Source organism: Anomalospiza imberbis, chromosome 2 (genome assembly GCF_031753505.1).
Source record: "Anomalospiza imberbis isolate Cuckoo-Finch-1a 21T00152 chromosome 2, ASM3175350v1, whole genome shotgun sequence".
NCBI lineage: Eukaryota > Metazoa > Chordata > Aves > Passeriformes > Viduidae > Anomalospiza > Anomalospiza imberbis.
In genome coordinates this window covers 68,870,317-68,887,932 of record NC_089682.1, presented here as the reverse complement: position 1 = coordinate 68,887,932, position 17,616 = coordinate 68,870,317, and the positions used below count along the sequence as shown (strand labels likewise).

Below are 17,616 nucleotides of genomic sequence, written 5' to 3'. Positions count from 1 at the left end.
AAAGGAATGAGAAAAGAGCTTCCTTAACACTGAAAATCAGAGCCTAAGAGCACACACACTAGCAGTTGTGGTTCTGACTGAAGTCTTGTAAAGCACCTGTAACTCTTCTAGAGGAAGAATTCAGTGTTATACTTACATTTGCTTGACATCAGCACCTTCTACATAAATTACCTATTCCACATTCTCTGTGTCAGGTAATTGAAACAATGTTAAAAATCAGAGATCCTGAAATCTGCTGTGTATAAGTGCATCTCTGCATCAATTAACCTCATTGAGGGGAGAAAACCTTGGTTTCAGCACTTCCCTGACACTGAGTTGATACTACTCTTACCTGAGAGAACATGACTTTGAGGACAGGACCTCTCACTGTGCAAAGGGCAGCATGTGTCGCAGACCATGTTCATACTTCTTGATGAAGCACAGCACAAAGAGCCAGAAGCAAGCCTTGAATGGGGTGGAACTGCTCAAGCAGAAACACCAGCACAGAGACAACATGGCATTGCATCTGAAGCAATTAATCCTCTCTGCAGACATGGTTAATGAAGCTGGGCAGAGCATTATGCAGATCCAGGTGTTGCTCCTATTTCTTTGTTGCTTGTGGCTGGAGCTTTATGGAGTTGTGTGATACTGAACTGCACACAGAATTTTAATCCCCTTCTGTTAACATTTCAGCTTGCAACCCTCAAACCACAAGGAGACAGAAGCAACTGAAAACCCCACTCAAACAAAATGTCACAAACGTTCAGGGTAATTTCCCTCTACCCATTTAAAAATGGATTTTCCTGGAAGTACTGGCATTTATGAAGTTTCACTCAACCCTAAAAGTGTACATATTTCATTAGAACATTTCAGATTTCTTCTCTTTTATTATGAACATGATATTTCAGTTTTTCAAAAGTCAGAGACTTGGAGAAGAATCTCAGATTAGCATTTACCCCCCCAAAAAAGACACTGATGCTGACTATAGAGAGTACCTTTAGATCCTAAAAGTTGAATAATTGACAGATAAAAAATAAGTTCAACTTGTCTTATTTTAAATCTACATGATTTGTTTAAAGATAGCCCTTCTGTAAGTTAGTCATACTTTATGTGATGTAGGTAACCTTTTTGTGTTTGGATTTGTTGTTCTCTTTTGATCATTCACTGCTTGTCTTAAACTTTTCTTCTGTACTGCAGAGCAGGCAGGAATCCTGCTGCAGACACCTGGTCCCCAGTGCATTCCTTATGCTGTGCATTCAGCTGTCCTCACACAGAGCAAAAGCCCTCAGAGAGTGACTCCTGCACAAGACACTATTTCAGCAGAGCCTGGACTCTTGACTACATCTTCCTAGCACAGGTGCAGTGTCAGTAAATAGCAGCTTCACCAGGGGGAAAAAATATCCAGTGTCTGGAATCAAAATGAAAGAACCATTAAACATGCTTTAGATTTCAAATGCACTGATTTACTCAGCACAGAAAAGTAAAATATGCATTACAAAAGGAGAAAGATGAGCATTGCTGTTCACCTTGAGTAAAACACTTGGAAAATTTACCTTCCAGCTTAGGGATTGACACAGGTGTTAATGTTCCTAACTGCACTCAAGAGGCTCAAGTAAGTCAAACCACTTCCACCAGGAATGTTTTCTGGACAGAGTTAAAACCCATTATGGGTTGTTTTGTGATAAAAGCCACAGAAGGTGTTTTAAAATTATTACTGATTTAACCTTTCCTTTAAAAGATTCTTGTTCTTTGGCAAGTTTTTAAAGCAGTTTTATCCACCCTCATGAAACCGGACAAGTTTTTGAATGCAGGAAGTGATAGGTTTTGTAGTGTGGGATTTTTTTTTTTTTAACTGGGTAGAATATGAAAAATTAAAGCCATGCTGTCAGTGTCCCAGCTTTATGAGTTTTCTCATAGAAAACCTAGAAAACAGCCTGTTTTCTTGTAATTAATTTCTTTATCATTTTCAAAGGAGCAGTTTTGTAGATCTAAGCCAGCAGGGTGGTATAAAATTTACAGAATTATTTTATGTTTAGCTATAATTCTTAGAAGATTTTCAACAGAGATACCATTTTATACCTTTAAATTATTAAAAAAGATGGAAATGACAACTCTTTAATGACAATTACATAACCCTCCTCAACTTTTCTGCAGGAGAGCTTCTTAATTCAGCAGAGCTGCTTCTCATCCAAATAAGTATTTCCCCTTAGCTTCTAGAGCAAAAGGTGTTTAGGAATATTCTATAAAACCTACTCAAAGTGTGTATTGTACAGACAACGATGTAGCGATCACAAAGCCTCAGATGGACAATGTAGCAAAGCAAATGTTAAATGACTATTCCAAAATTGGTGAAAGTGGATACAGGATAGAATGAATATTTAAAACATCTAGTTTTCAGTTTCAGAGATGAAGGGTGAACCAAAAAGTGAGATGATCGAGAAAACAGGCTTGATTGAATTAACTGAAGTTTTATAGCCTAAAGAACCAAATACAATACTAGGGAAGACATGTGCTATTTGTCTTCAGGTACATCAAAAGCATCAGCAAAAAGATCACAAATTGTTTATCATTTTGAGATAAGCATTCAGGACTTAAACTGAAAAGAGAATGACTCAGACACCAGGAAATTTTCCTCACAGCAAAGAAAATGAGGAACTAGAATAGCTTGAAGTGAAGACTCTTAGGGGTGTCAGAGAGCAAAACAGACGAGCATCCATCTGATATAAATGTCCCTGCCTTGGGGAAGGCATGGCAGTAGACTATCTGACTTCTTGACATCCACTATGCACTAGTAGTTGTTGAGGTTTGACATTTGTCTTGGAAGGATGATTCTGTAAAACCCAGCAGGTTAGACAAAAAATTCAAAGAAAGCTAAAACAATGACTCTCCTTCACAGCTCCCCCAGGTTCTTGTAATGTTTTGGCCTAGTTATTTATTCATTATTGTATTTTTTCTCTCTCTGTAGTTGCTATGGGACACAACAAGAAAGAGAAATTTATTTAGGCTAAATGACGTGTTAGGCTATACACAGCTAATTCCAATGATGCAATCACGGTAGGCAGGAGTGTGCACTGGGTCAAAATTACTCTAAATGAAAATGAAACTGTTTTATCTCTTTTTTGTAGGGTGAAAGGAAGGTTTTTACATCTAATCCCCAAATAACTCTATCTCAGTATAATCAAGATAATCCTTTGAGGTTTTAACACAGAAAATAAATTCAATGTTCCCTAATTTAGACATTGTGGTTGACAGTCTGAAGTAAACACAGGTCTGGCAGTTTAAGGCCAGCTCAGTTTTGAATATTCATAGCACCAATTCTGCAATATTGGCCCTATATGTAAGACTTGTGACTTCCATAGCCCAAATGACCTTTGTAAGGGGAAATGAAACTCCAAAACCAATGAGTCAGCTATAAGGTACCCTATTTGAACAACTACAAAATTATTTGCCCAAACGAACATGCCTACATACTAAATAGACACAGATTTAATTTTTAAATATTACAGATATTTCACATTATTTAAGACAATTCTTAAATCTCAGTTATAGGGTTTGTCATATTGATTTCAATGAAAGTTTTCAGATTCTTGAGAAGTCTTTCAATGAAGTAGAGAAATTCTGCCACTTTTTAGGGACAGCTGGACTAAAAAAGTTTCAAACTGGAAAACCCTATGCTGATAAAGAGATTAAATAAATATTATAATTTACTATTTTTCCATTCAGTACCACAATATCCTTCAAGGACAACTTCAGATTTAAGTACTCCTGAACAGTGCCAACGCCTGTTGTGGTTTTGTTTCATTCCATGCAGTATCCTGACAAAGTTGGAACTTTGCTGTTGTGAGAATCAAATTATGGAAAACAATACACAACCTGTCATTTGAAGATAATCAAATATAGTCTGCTTCAAAATTTAGCAAGAGCGTATGTTGGATAATACAAGAGGGGCAGAACAAACAGATACACTGTGGAAATTGACAGTCCCTGAAACTACTGCAACCCATTTCAGTCACTATTTTATGAATATTTGACAATCAACTCATTTTAATTTTATAGTACTAATAAATTAAGCAACAGTGAGTGGGAAATATGATTTTTTTTAACTAACGGTGATATTTTTGTAAGTGTCTCACTTTAAAAAAAATGGTTGTCATTGATAAGCTCTCAGGTATACACTATCAAGATCTATCCTGTATTATTAAGAATATGCTAGCAAGACATAAAGATTTTTTTGGGAACTAACTAACTAACTAACTAGGATGGTGGAGTTGTCTGCTCTAGGCTGCTGCCAGTCCTGGGTGGGAGATGTTAGCAGGGAGAGGTCTAATGCTAAACCGACTACAACTGCAACCTGGTGGACATCCAGAAACCAGCTGGAGGTGATGTTCCTGCAGAAGCTCATCCCCATGTTACCTGGTGCCCTGTCTTTTTACACCAGTTCTTTAGAGCAAAGAAAGCTGCAGAGATGTCTAGTGGTTTGGTCCATTAAGTGATTCAGTCTACTGAAAGAAAGTTTTCAGCTCTTGGCTCTGGACAAATTATGAACAGTAAAATGTTCTGAGATAGTACCAGTGAGCTGGCAAACATAGCTTTAGGATTCCTGTGAAAACCACCTGGAAAATTCGGCATGCATTCTAAACCTCTATTTCCACGATTAGACAAAATACTAAGAGACACACGTGTACAACAAAAATAGACTTCCTTTTGCAAACTGTTCCACTTATTTTCTATGTTGAAAATGCAGCAGGGTCTTGGAATAAGTTGAGCTGGTTTCTTTTTCTCTGAAGTCCCTTTCAAGCTATAGCTTACATTATTACAGTTAATGAGTGCATTCATTAGGCTGTAGACTGGTCTCTTTTTTTGTTATGCAAAAATCTGTTTGTAGGCAGGTCACATAATAATGATGGAAACTGCTGTTCTGCCCACATCTATAATCACTCTCCTGCCAAAAATCTGACTGATAGCACTTGAAAATATAATTCTCCACCTGTGCAGGAATTTTTGTCTAAGTGGCTTTAAAATTAATTTCACTGTATTTCTCTGCTCTTCCAAGGTTTTTTTTCCATGTATTTTAAAAACTCTAAAAGAGTCCTCACACTTTTCTCAAAGCACTACCAGTCTTGCAAAAGTAAATTGTTTGCTAAATACTGAGAGGAGGGTGGCATTGCTTTTGCTGAGCAGCTGTAAACTGATGCATTTAGATGAGCTCATTTTATAATAACTGTGCATGCAATGAATTCTTATTTTGCTGCCTGGCTTTTTTTAGATTGCAGATCCTCTTTTTTTTTTTTTTTTTTTTTTTTTTTTTCCTTCCTTTTCATGTATACTATAAAGATAAATAAATTTAAGGGTAATTCAAAGGAAAGAAATTACCTAATTATTTTTAGGCAGAATGACCCACAGTTTTCTACAACATGATAACTAGAAGTAGCTATGCAGTGAATTTGGCCAATACCTTACACAGGGGATTGCTGGTACTAATTACTTGCTGAGTATCCAAACTTCCCCAAGCTGAGAAAGGTTGTGATGGCAACTTGAGGGATGGTAGCCTATAGCAACAACTAATTTGCATGAAAACAGAGAGTTTTGCAGCTGTGTTCATCTGTAGTTCAGAGCTGCAAAGGAATTCAGCCTGACTGTATTAGGGTGTACAAAAAAAATGCACTTTCCAATGTGTGATTCCTATTTCTTTACGCTTGCCAGGTGTCAAAGCTGATAATTTTAACTGAAGTTATATCTATATATATAAGTCATATGAGGTCCCCCCTAAACTGAGGGGAAATTTGCCTGAAAACTTCTGAAAACACCAAGAACACTCAAATTGTGCAATATGCTCTCTTGATTCTCAAATAATTCTTTCATGAGAAGGAAAATATTTGACATATCTCCAAGAAAGGCATTTTGGATGGCTAGACAACTTGCTATTCTTAGGATTAAATGCAAAGTTGCGCTACAATGGAAGTTGCTTACTTTTTTGCTATGTTCGCTCTAGATCAATTATTTGTAAAGGCTTTGATGTTTGTCTAGACTAAATAAGCCCAGTTTTATCCAACTTTCCTCAGATGAGCTGATTTCTAAATTTGCTGTCATTCAAGGTGTCTTTCTTCCTGAAGTGCCCAGCTGATCCTTGTCTCTACAGACTCAGTGCTACCTTGAGATGCTCTGATAATGCTGACAGTGTCAGGGATGTGACTTGGGTGCTGCTGTCAGTGAGAATCAAAATGAGAGCTCTGTGGGCTAAAGATGAGATGGCAGGCATGGAATGTCTTCTTGTGATCTATATAGACATAGGGATGTCCTATCCTAAGCTAATGCTTGTTCACATTCCAAGCAGGCAGTTCCCATACTGTGTCCAGTCTCCTGGCTATAGTTACCAGGAGAAACTGATAAGCCTTTAATAAGGAGCAAGGAGGGAAGAGAAAGCAAGTTTTCATGACAACGTTGTAAAAAAAGGAGTGGGAAGCACTTTTCTTCAGATTTCGCATTGAATATGGACGGTCAAAAGAGAGTGAAACCAAGTGAAGGGATGTGCCCTGTCGGAAAACCTAAAATTTCTTTGGGACCTGGCCATCAGGCATCAGGACTGCTTCCATCACTGTTTTTTTAGAGGGTAAAAAGATTACATCATACCCTTGAAGTGTATATTCCAAATATGGCAGCAGCTTTTCTTTTCAACAGTGTTAATGCTGTTGAGTCATATATAAAATTCACTCTATGCTCCTCAAACTGTAAACTTCTCCTAGTGACAGCCTAAAAGCACCAGTTACATAATGTCAGCAACAGCAGAAAAAAAAAGGAAAGGAAAAAGAATGGTTCATGTCTAAAACACTTCAATTTCATATGTATTTTTACTGTGAAAATACTGATTTTTATCTCCTTCAGAATCCCAAACTTCCGAATAGCTTCAGGGCACCAGAAAGTATTGTCCATTGCTATATTATGTAATCTACAGAGAATATATAAACAAATACCAAAAAAAAGTCATGAACAGAAATCAGGGCTTGGCAGAAATGATAAGCGAATACCTGCTGTCTTGAAATGCTGTCACAAAGCTCTTTTCTACATATCCCATGTGCCTGGAATGGAAACATCTGTGGGATTCCATGTGCCTGGAATGGAAACATCTGTGGGATGACCCTAAATGCAGAAAGATCCTCAGTTTGTTCTGCTGCAGGACAGATATATAAACCAGTGTTGTATTTCTACTCATGATTGCTCCCGTTGATTCAGAGGATTTTTCATTATATCAAGACCACCAGGAGAAAAAAAAAAAAATCCTATTCTGAATCAGTTATCTTATGATAATAAACTACTGAGGCTGCCAGTGATGGAATGACTTCCCATTAGACACTCAGTCACATTTTTTAGGGACATGCAACAACAGTCTTTAAGATAAATTCAATAATAGGCTTATGAATGAACAGGTAACTGTGATAGCCTTACTACTTTAAACATATTTCATAAATGGGAAAAAATGGTTTAAGTGAAGCCATTTACTTATTTGACAGAAAATGTAACATGTATAATAATATGATTTATATATGCATACAGATATATATGTTTTTCCTATGAGTATATATTTACAGGATTTTCAGCCTGAAATATGCATGCAATAATCAGTATACAATAATCTCTCATGTCTGTACGCCAGCTATTAAGTGCTTTTAACATATATTCATTTAACATTTACTAAACTATGCTATGAAATATAATTCAAAACAACAGTTGAGATGTTACCTCTTATTGTTGTTGCAGAATAACACTTTTAGTAATAAATAATATACTTAATGTATAAACAAGGAACAGTATGACTAAATCAGTATAAACAAATATATCTTGGTATTTCACAGAGAAGTAAACATTAAACAAAAATTATTTTAAAAGTTGGCCAACATAAAATAGCATATAAAGAAGCATAAATACATTTCATATTTCAGTAGCTGCTCTTAATAGCAATGCATATATTAACACTAAACTTTATTATTTTGGAGAGAATTTGTTTATGACTAATCAGAAACTTTAGGATGAACCTTTGAACATGGAACAGAAAGATAAAGATATTATGTTAACACTATTTTAGGACCTATTTTAAAACCATGCCTACCTAGAAAGGTTGCACTGGTCTAATACTACAGAGGTAAGCAGAATATTACTTTCTTAAAAGTCTTAAATCTCTTTGGTGCATGCTATAGTAGATCTAGAGGGGCTAATATAAAATATCTAGTTGAACAATGCATAGCAGATTCTGCATGTGCAAAGGTTTTAAAATGACAGATGTTATGTAGGATTTTTTTTCAGAGAAATAATAAGTAATTTCAAGTCCATAAATGCAACAATTAGCACACAATTAATCAAAAATACAAATAAATTAATAGTCACAGTCCCCCAGGGAGTTAGTAATTTCAATAATTTTTTTAACATCATGTTCAGCAAATAGAGACAAATATGGCAAAGGAAACCAAGCTAGACCTAGAATAATGACACAAACAGTGTAAATATACTGAAATTCTCCTCCTGCTAAAATCAGCTGGAGTTTTGCCACTGACATCAGTCAGGACTGCCTCTTGCTCAGATCAAGACATATCCCTCTAATTAATTCAGTGCTTGCCCTCACACAATATAATGTGTTATTTCTAACTCATCCCATCCACTCATATTGGAATTATCCATGGATATACAGAGAATTTAATTATAGAGCAGTTTTATAAGCCCTTCATCTTCTAAAACTCAATTCAGAATAATTCAGGCGTCACAGGTTATAAACATGACGTTCTTTTAGTCAACTGTTTGAGGAAGACTCATGACTGTCAGAAAAAGAACATCACTAGACAGTCACTGGCTTCAGAGGAAGAAAATGTGTCAAAGACCTTGCAGTCTGACTGCTTCTTGCTCTACAGCATTCAAAGCCACCTTCTTCTTGAAAAGAATGGGTCATATTGAATGTGCTGACACCTCAGAGCTATGATGGAATATGTACATCACAAGGTTTGCGAGGTCTGTTGAAGGGATTCGTCACTGCAGCAAAACACAAATCTTTTACAAGAATCAGAGCACAGGAATATATTTACATCCTGGTGGCACAAACTAATCTGAAAGCAGAGTGACTTCTATTGTTTTATTTCTTTAAGTAATTGTGTCTCTTTGAAAAATGTGGTCTAGTGGAAGATGTCCCTTCAAATCCAAGCCATTCTATGATTTTATGATTTCTTTTGCTGAAGCAGTTTGTATTTCTCATTTCTACAAGTTTAGAACCATCACTTTCAAAAGCAAATGCACATCCATGCACTCAACTAATTTTATATCAATTACTTGAGATGCCCAGAGCTTGGAGTGACTGGAGTCACTTCAATAAGTGACTGTAACTCCACAATGAAGGATTGATTTCTGTGTTGCCATCCACACAGACAAGATAGAACTTGCTTTAATATGCTCAAACCAAAGCTTGTGAAACCCAGCAATCTCCCCCTAATGGAGTTCAGTAAAATTTTTTTCTATGTAGTCAAGGCCTAGGAGAAGAACTTGAATCAGTTTAATAAACACCAGCTTACATGTTCTACCATTTTAATGGGTGAGGATTTGTGTCAGCAACATGAAGCAATACCAATCTGAAGTGGTCTTTAGGATCATTTCAATCTGGGTGAAACAGGTGTAATCATAACACCTGTTTACAGTACCACTTTCCAAACAAGAACAGGAAACCTTAAAAAATCACAGCCAGTGGCTTCTTTACCACATCTCGGTGTTTTAGGATGTCATTAAAAAAAGTAATTTCTCTCTGCATAAATATTGCTGATTTCTTTACACTGTGCTAACCCATGTGGAGGAGGAACATTTTTAAAATAAGGTGAGAGAACTCACAGATATGAACCCCATTAGATCAGGACCATTAAATTTTGCCTAGTTTCTCTGTTCAAGTAGACCTGATTTTCATTGAACAGCACATTTATGGCTCCTTTTTTGTATTGAGTTGACAGAGATTTGCCTTAACAAAAATAGAACGAGACCCATGGGTGATCTGTACTCTGTGAAATTGCTTTCTGCATTGGAAATTTGCTTAAAAATACAAGTAGTCAAAGTGTAAAGTTGAAAACAAATGCCATCCAGAATATACTGAGAGAAAAAGCACAAAAATGTGATGAGATGATCATGCTTCAAGTAAAAATGTGTCATTTAACACACTATCTGTACTTAACTCTAAGGCTGCCAAGAAAGGATCAGTTTATACTTTTAACCTATTTTTGCTGAAATTACTGAAAACAATGCTTATACTCATGCAAAGCCCTCAAGACATCATAATCAGGCTTTAGGTTTCAGAAATGTGGTCATGGTTCCCACCAGTGAATCCTGCAAGTGAAGTTTGTCAGCATCTCCATGTCTGTCTCTGAGAACACAGTTTATCACTGGAACTGCTCACTCATCTGCAAATGTTTAGATCTGGTTTGGAGGGTTTTGGCTTTAAATATATTAAAACCAAGCTTTGAAAATAAAGGACTGTTAATGGCCTACAGGAAAAAAATAACTATGTTGGGGTTATCTAAAAAGCTTAAATATCTCTTCTGTAATACAATCACACAATAGGTTGTTATATGACAAGTTCTTTCAAAAATTGCATTGCAAAATACATTCCAGAATTAACTTATACACAGATCACAAGGATGACATAAATTCAGGAAATAGTGATGCAAAATCAATACCTCATTCTTTTTTGTAAAATAAATTGTAACTTTGTGAAGTGCATGCTTGTCTGTCTTGCAATTATATGTCACAGATTTTAAAAATCTGAAAATTTGAAAAAAATTGTTGCTGGAAAATTGACATTTGAGATGTACCTTGTTAATATTTCAAAGTGACATGAAAGACATAGGGCAAGGTGTAATGATTCCATCAGCAATTTTTTGTTGCTTTTCTTAGTGTATCCATGTCCCAAACCAGTGATAATTTACGATAGTACAGACTAATCTATCATGATTTATCAGTTCATATGCAGCAAGACCTTTCCTTGTGACAGCACTGTAAGTGAAAACCTCCAACTAAAATAGCAAAGTAGGTCTCCAACTAAAATGGCTCACATATGATAACACATTTTTTATCTATTTCTCTGTAAATGCCACATTAATTGAAGGGCTATGTCCATAGTTTAAAATCTTATTTACACATTTACATTTAAAACACTTTCATTCAGAGTTCTTACTCGAGGGCAAGTCTCTTGATGATTGCAACTGTTTATCACTAGCTTCATGGGCAACACAAACACTATTTATTGCTGAGAGTAGCTTAATGAATTTTCTTGTTAGACTGTATTTGAGCCAAATCCTAACATGAATATTCCACTTGAAAACTGATTCCAAATTTTATATATTGAGAGAGCATTTTCCAGAAGTTTGATTGGCATTGGTCAGCATGAACAGAGAACAACAATGCCTCTACATCATAGCTTTATTTTACGTATCTTGAACTTTTTGGTTCCATAATTTAGTTCAGTGCTTACAGTACTCTAAATATTTCATAAAATTTTGTGGGAACATCTTCATAACATTACAAATACGGAAGAAACAGATCTCTTTATCAAAGAAAGAAGTAATCTTTTAAAGCTAGAAAAAATGTAAAGTGGTGAATCCATATTCATGTTGCCAAGCAACAGTTTTCAAATAAGAAAATATAAAAATAAAGAAAGAAATATTAGAGTCAAGATGGGATCTATGCCAAAGCAGATCACTAAGCCATGTTAAACATTTGAATGTACTTTCCTGAATCAAAGTGTCAGTAGATAATCTTCTGTTTCCCTGTCTGAAAAGAAATATTGATTGAGGGCATAGACCTGCTCTCCTAACTAGAAGAAGCATGATAAAAAGTAAAGTAAGAAGTGACTCTGAAAAGAATTAATATCAGTAGTGTTATAGAGCCTAATTGAGCTTGAAGTACAAAATCATATAAGTGCCACGATAGATTTTGGTTGTAACAGCAAGTCTCAATAGCAGCTTTTCTCAACAGAGTGATGTCATTTAAATTTTGTGATAATAGACTGGTAGAAGCTCTGTTTTAAATAGAATTAGCCAAGGAGAAAAAAAAGAGAATATTTTAAAAGGGTTTATTTTACTTGTTTTGCTTATAAATCTTTTGAGCCATAAACTATTGCTAAATCACTTAAAGACTTCAGAAGTACCTAACAATAGTAAATCAATGGACATACCTGACCTTTCCAAAGAAAACTTACAAGAACTTTTTGAAAATGCACTGTATAGTCCAATACTGGCAATCTGAGAGGCTTTAAATGGAGCAAAGGAAAGGAAGCAATATGAAGAAAAAAAATAGAAAAAAAATCTTCTCAATTCTCCACATTGAGGGACATTTAAAAGTTTAGTAGACAGAACCTGCATGCCAATTTTAATTAATTTTCATTTCAAAATCTACTGAAATACTTTTTCTAGTCTATTTAATACCAATCAGTTTGAAACAAAGTTGATACCAGATAACCCTTTCAGCAAAACTGGCTGACAGTATGAAACCTAGATACTTAAAATCGTATTATTTGACTGTAACTCTATGATAATTAAATAAAAATTGCCTGCTTACACTATTTTATTTTATAATTTTAAAATCCATGTTGCTTAAAACAAGATATGTATGGTTTCAGTACTTTTACTTATTTCTTTTTTTTAAAATATTGCATTGAAGACTGTCCTGCTTATTCTTAATAAATTAATAAATATAACTTAAGAATACATTTACTTATTTTCATTTGTCAGTATCAGGCAGAACTCTGAGTATCTCAATAAACGATGCCAAGGTTGTATTGTATGATGATTCTTAGTTCCTGTTGTATTCAACATCCTGGCATGAATATTTGTTTATATTACTTAATAAATGAAGCAAATACTCATCACCAGACCTCTTTTTGTCATTCATTTTCCTGTAGGTATCAATCTGATATTGTTCTTTTATAAAATCCTCTCTGCATCAATTTATTCATTGAAAGTGTGAATTAACATGACTAAACAATGTGGTGGTTAGACCTTAGGCTGGAAAAAAATGTCTACGGTTGTTGAGTCCAACCATTAACCCAGCACTGCCAAGTCCACCACTAAAGCATATCCCCAGGTGCCATGAAAACATTTTGATGATTTCTATGTAGTAGAACAGAAATACTGATGAGACTGAAAGAGAAATAGCTCAGAATAACTTTTAAGGAACTTACTGATCAATCAATTTCTATCCTGACTGCAGGGAGAAGGGAGCTGAACACTCTTTTCGGGAAGGTGAACACAATGGAAGTTTGTGCAACCACAGAATCATGACTGCTGGTTTGTCACAGGTGAAATAACTGCAACATTCTACCACAAATTATTGTTTAGAATGTTGCTCCAGAGATATGAGTAAGTCTCTTACTATGATGCCATCAGTACATGCATGCCTACTCCCTCTGCAATATCCTGGGAAACTTATGAAGAACCTACATGAAGCAAAAAAACCAGACTTGTGGTGCTCTCAAACACATGAACACACACTGTGAAAACTAGCTATTGGAGAGAGCAGAGCAGTCATTCCTTCTGAATATGCTATGCAAGGAAACACCACTGACACTGAGGTGCTCCTGTGGTCTGTGAGTGGGCAGTGACACAAAGCTTACACAACAGCGTTTGCTGACAGCCAAGAATGCATATACATAGGAAAAACAGCTTCTCCAGCACAGTGGGACAAAAATTTATTGTGTTTGTTGTGTTGCCATAGTTTTGGTTTCCTTTAGGCTATTGTAGGGACAGGAAGGTCAAGAAGGAAATACTATTGGGTAAATATATAGCAGAAAAGCTCATATTGAAAAAATACTGTGTTTGAAATGATGGCAGTATGCAGTAGGGGTAGAACAGCAGTACATGGGCTGCAGATGGCTGGTAGAGCCCTTGGTGTATGGACTGCATGGTACCTAGTCTGGAGGGGTGACTGCTTATTGGAAACACGTCTAACTCATACTCTGAGACAGAACTGTCAGAGGCGGACAGAAGTGAACTGCAATTTAGTCCATCTAGTCATGGCACATGAGGCAAAATTAGGTCTACATAGCAAAGGTGGAGAGAAAGGTAAATCATGTGCCTCTGCACATGGCAGGGGGTTGAAGCTATATGATCTTTAAAGTCCCTTCCAACTGCAATCACTCAACAATTGTATGATTCTATGAACCTTGGTGTAAGAAAACAGCAATAATTTTGGGCCTGAGCATACCAGCAAAACACCATTTTCTTTGAATAAATCGGTCACATACTGCATTAAGTCTCTCTTTTTTTTTTAAATTTCCTTAACCAAATGGAATTTTAATAAGTAATATGGCATGGGGAAATGTAAAATGAAGGTGCAATGAATGCAGTGACAAACAAAAACCAAGTAATTGCCGATGTAGAATTTTTCAGGAAAGAACCTAGCAATATACAGAAAGAAGTTTTAATTTAATTTCTTCCTATTGTTTACAGAGATTAAGCTGACTGGGAAAGATTAATTTGGGAGGAAATACCTAAATGCAAAATGCTGTCGATGATAAAGTGCCATCACAACTGAGGTCTGAAGAGTCATCAAACAGACAGCTCCACCTAATGTTCAGGCCAGTGATGTCATGCAGAAACCACTCTTTGACAGGTTACACAATTATTTGGATTTTTTTCTCTTTCTGACAGTAAATCAGGAATTCCACTAGATCCATTAGGCTGGAATAGTGTAGGGTGTTACAACTGAGTGTCTATCCACACAGTATTAGTGTGGCAAGAGGTATGGACTATGCTTTTGAAGAAATAAGTAACTTGTGCTGATAATTTCATAGTTCCCAAAAGTTTGGAAACTTGTAAATGCTCTTATGCTTGATTCCAAACCAAGATTATGTCATCATTGTTATTTGTGACATTTGAGGGGTTTATTTTGAACTTCTATTCTTAAATTCTGTGCTGTGCTGTGGACTAGCCAATCCTACACAGGTTGGAAGAATGAGATTCAAATTAGTTTTGGTGGTATAATGCATTTGATTTCTTAATTGAGAAAGTTAAACAGTGATAGCAATGATCAGAGTACATTTGGAATTTGGGGATTTATTTCTGGACTCTTTGACGGTTAAGAACCCGAGATTCATGTTTGTCTGTATTTGTCACACACCTATTTATATCCATCTATATTTTTATAATTGTTTTAACCACTTGAATTGCTCATAAAGAAGAAAGATGAAAATGAGCTGTGGGGACATTAAGAGATGAAACTGCCTTAACCAACACTTTCAGGGAAAAAAAAAAAAAAGAAATCAGAAGTACTTTTCTTGTAGGAACTTGTTTCAAAATAGACTCAGAAGCTAGGGTCTGATACAGCTAAAGAATTCTTATATTTTAATCTTTTATAGCTCAGACTGCCTTCTAAAGGTCTGCCAAAAGGATTATAAAGGAAATTTAAATATTTTGTGAGGATTTTTCATCCCAGAGAGGCTTCTAAAATAAAAGCATGACCTTATCTGAGATACCTATATTAGTCACAGAAAGTTTAGAATGATAAAAGAGTTTTTGAAACTGCTTAGTGTTCTTAATCAAAGTGCTTATGTGATGAGAAAGGATTAGGCAATAAGAATTGAAGGGGAAAAAACTTATGAGGCAAAGAAACATAGTTTCTAAAAAGAAACATATAACTTTAATTGACAGAAAAAAATCCCAGCCTAATCCCTTGACATTTTTAAGGAAATCCCTTGAAAATTTTAAGGAAAATCAAGAATTTCAGATTTCCATACTTATGCAATTAAATTTCCCAGAGTTTTTTTTTTATTGTTTTTCAGTGATAAAAATGAAGATAACGCTAATAAGAACTGTTATAAAAAAGAGGAATGGGAAGAAAGACATGAAAATACCTGAATAGGAGTTATCTTCCTAATCTGAGGCAGAGATTCCCAAACCATGAAGTATGAGCCAAGTATATGGACACAAGAGAAACTAATAAATTCTTCTGATGCATGCTCCCTCAGTGGGATCTGCTCTGGCTGGTGTGAAATTTGGCTTATAAAAACTGGGAAAATTGATCCAGAACGTTGCCTGCACAACATCCCCACATTACTCAGAAAGCTATACTTAGTTTGGCTATAGCATCAGTATTCTCTGGCTAACATAATTAGAAGTCAAGCTACCAAGAGGCTTGTGACAATAAAAGAAAATACAAGGCTTTGATTACAGCTCGTGTGACAGGGCAATGACTGAGGGAATGGGGAACATAATAGAGGTGTTGTATTTTGTTTCTCTGTTGTTCATGGCTTTCTTGGTGCTTTCCAGCAGATTGTTGTCAAATGTCTTGGGACATTTTCATGGGACTGTTTGGCAGAAAATATTTGGATCACTCCCTGAAAAAAATTAACGTATAGTTTTTACTCATCCAAAAAAACCAATAAAACCAACATTTTATGCTCCAATGTATCTGCTCAGCTCAAAGTGCAGCACTTCCAATAGAGGGGCAGCAGAGAATTCTGGTTTTATTTTATTTTAGTGTTTGCTGATCTTGAAAATATTTCTGCACTGAAGGAGGTCTTGAGTGTAAAACACATACGCAAAAGTGAATTTAATAATAGAACAAAAGTGCAGCCACATTGCCAAACTGAAAAAAAAAGTAGCTCGGGAATTATTCAACCTGGCATTTCATGGCATATGTAGCATAAATTAAAAAAGGAAGAAAGCCTTAGCTAAAGACTGCAACCACAAAAAAAAAAAAACAAAAAACGTAAAGGTTATTTACAGTGAAAGTGTAAGAAAATTACTGCAGTTAGTTAGTTCTATGTGGAAGGGATAAGTTTTCCTTTACTTTATTTTCTAGGATGATTATAACAAAGGACAACAGTAAAACATTCCAGAAAAGAAGTAGTGGTGCCAACTCCAAATCTAAAAGGAAACATTACAAAAGTGCTATTTATATGAGCAATATGGGGTGTTGCAATACAGGGGAGTAAAGAAATAGAGGTTTTGTTAGCTAACCATGGTCATTGAGCAGCCTTCACATGATTTTCTTAAGTTTCATCGTCCTCTAACATGCCTTTTAATTATATTTATTGCTTTTGCAATAGCCATCTATCATTCCATGACAAACCATAGTGCCAGAATGCCATCTCTTTGATATGGTGCTGTCTCTTTGATCTGGTGTCTTTTCCAGCAGAATATGCTGGGCTTTGTCTGGAGCACTTTGTTTAAACTGCTCCTTGAGGTGTTCTTGACCAAGCAGCGTGTTAAGAAGCCCAAGTTATTAAAACAAAGCTCTCATTGATGCTAGGCATTCATCAGATTTGAGAATTCCTTGGACCTCAGAATTTACAGTGGAACACCTGTTCTTTCTGGTTTTTTTATTTTAAAATATTCATTTTTGAAAAACAAAGATTTCTACTGATGTACATGTGTGCTGTGTAAGATGTTGATTCATCAGAACCAGCTATAAAAGTACTATGGATTTGATTTAGATGTCTTCTGTAAAACAATTGTAATTCCAATTGTCATCTGCTTTATACTGAAGTATAATTAGAATTGCCTACTGTATTATAACTTAATTCAGAGTATGCAAAATAAACTTCTTCTAGTAATTTATAAAGAATAAGATGTTAATTTTATCCTATTCTCTGAATTTTGTTCTAACTGCTTAGAGTGAGGG

At 35.5% G+C, this 17,616-nt stretch overlaps 1 protein-coding gene across 5 annotated transcripts in view; it reads right to left on the bottom strand.

The window, feature by feature from the left end:
* GRM5 (glutamate metabotropic receptor 5) overlaps positions 1–17,616 on the bottom strand; it is a 238,689-nt gene that overhangs the window by 55,601 nt on the left and 165,472 nt on the right. The window lies entirely within an intron of this gene.